Below are 2,596 nucleotides of genomic sequence, written 5' to 3' on the forward strand. Positions count from 1 at the left end.
GCGGGTAAATAAAAGGGAGGGAAGACGTGGGGTTCGAAGACATACACACACTCACACACACTTATTACACAATTGCCCTCACTCGGAGGATACAAATAAATATTACAGTCCCAAATAATAAGCAAATAAAATTATTACAGAATTTTTAATTAATTAAAAAGAAAGAATGCAAAAAAAGAAGAGGGTGGCCGCAACCTCTGCCTCGGGATGCGCGAATGATGCGTGCTCGAAACCCGGCTTGCCTGAAAAACCCGTACCATATCTCTGCCACCTCTGTTTACACTGCCCTGTCTTTCTGAAAATCACCAAAACCCTAGGACAGGTTCCTTGAATGTTGCAGAGTACCACCGGCTTAACAGAATTTCCACCGGCATTCCAGGATTTCCATCGGCACTGTTTTGATTTATCGGCCATTCAAAGATTGCCGGCCGGCACTGAATTTTGCCGGTCGGTAGAAACTTCCCGCAGAAGACAGTTTTGACAGCAAACAGAGAACAGACAGTGCATGGTATGGGGTTTTCGGGCACCTGTGAGCATGGTCATGCTTCCTATCATGCTTTGAACTAAAGGAAGTATGACCTTCGATCCTCGAGCCATCAATGGTGCATGATAACTCAAGGGACCAAATTTGCCACTTAATGTAAAGATGCATGCAGCATACAAATGAGATCCAAAGCCTCATCATGTCGGAGTCAAAGGCCCCGGCGACCGAGAGTTAAGGCGTGTTTCATCACTTGTAGTATGAACACTCCTTAATACTCACACTTGGTTTGACACCCCAAACCAAGCAATGCAATGCATGTTATGCAAACATGGTTCAAATGTAACATGATGCCAATTGTTCAAGTCATGGCAAATGTTATGGAACTGTCATGACAAATATGCAATGCTAAGCATGCAAAGTGTAAATGTGATGCAAACATGGACCAATTTGTCATAAAGTTAGCATGGGACTACACATTGATGAAACAATCATGCAACAAACATGAGACAAGCATGCAAGAGGGTCTTAAAATGATAAAGGTGCAGGCCTTAATTCACCTCAAAACAGCACCAAAAAGTGCTCAAAATGACGGACAACTCTCATGCCAACATGCAAGCCGATAGACCCAAGGCTAAGGCACCAAAAGGGCCACTTCATTTCTAACAACAAGACCAAATCATGGCATGGTTTAGACAAGTAAAAACAGAGTTTTTGCAGACAAAATAGGACTCCAAACCCTCCTAATATGGCAGCTAAAATGACTCCAAAGGAGTGTATGCATCAAAGTTCATGTGTAGGCACAAGAGGGCACACCATCAAGGCATGAAGGAGATCATACATGCACACATACAAACATAATTCTTGGGCTGAAATAAGGTCCTAAGTGATGCCAAAATCATGAAGATAGTTCAAGCCATACATGTTAGAGGTCGAAATGCTCAAGGCTTACAAGCCAAAACACAAAGGGGGGACATCAAACCATGCAAGCATGACTGAAATGAAGGGCCAACAGACTTTCAACATGATAAAATAAAGCCAACATCTTCATGGAACCAAGCCAACACATGCAAGAATTAAGGCCCAAACACAAGACACGATTCTAGGCCAAATGGGGGAGTATGAAGCAAGTATACTAAGCATGCAAAGGGCCATAGATCCGGCCAAAAATAGAGATCCCATATGACCCAAAAACACCCAAAAAGTTCTGAAATAAGGCAAAAGAACAAGCAAGCATGCATGTTACCCTTTTGGGCCAAAACTCAAGGAAACAAGACAATGAAGGGAGAGGGGTGTCCCTCCCCTATGCAAGACTTCAAACCATCTTCCTTACCACTAAAAATACACTGGTTTTCATTGGTGAAGAGATCAAAACACTGAAGTAAACAAAGCCTTACCAAAGAGGCAATAAAAGAGGCCAAACAAGGCCTAATAGGGTGAGTTTGCACTCAAAACACAAAACAACCTTAATGAAAGTTCTAAAGCATGAAAATATAAGCCTTTTTTATGTTATACACAAAAGCTAAATCAACAAGCAAGATAGGTAAAAGACTATTGCAAGTTTGGGGAATATAAAGCAAGATGCTCACCCTTGAAGAACCTTTGAAGAATAAATGGTCCAGCCCTCTTCTTTTGATCAAAATCAGTCCAAAAACTCAAGAATCAACCCCCCAAGTCCCTCAATCTTGGAGCTAGGTGTAATAGTGTGTGTAATGGTGCAAAAGTAAGGTAAAAACACACTTTTGGGCCAAAAATCACACACAAAGGAGGAGAGAGAGGGAAATATAGAGATAGGATGTATCTATATTTCTAAGCTCTGGTTTTTGCTTCTAAGTTTTCTAACCTAGATCCAAGAGGAGAGCCCTTCCTCTTATAAGACTCCCTCTTGCAAAGCTTATACAACAAGCTTGCTTAGAGGGAGATCCCTCCATACATGTGTATGGAGGGAGGCAGAGTTGGTGCCAGCTATCACAGCTGGCACAAAATATCTCTATAAAGTAGATGAACAGTGGTCGGCTGCCCAAAAATGTCATTTTGACAAAAAAGAGTGCCGACCGGCAACAAATAGTGCCGATGGCAGAAAAAAACCAGCCGATGGCCTCTAGCCACTGCCGG

The sequence above is a fragment of the Camellia sinensis genome, chromosome 3 (genome assembly GCF_055761805.1).
Source record: "Camellia sinensis isolate YWXY chromosome 3, ASM5576180v1, whole genome shotgun sequence".
NCBI classification, from domain to species: domain Eukaryota; kingdom Viridiplantae; phylum Streptophyta; class Magnoliopsida; order Ericales; family Theaceae; genus Camellia; species Camellia sinensis.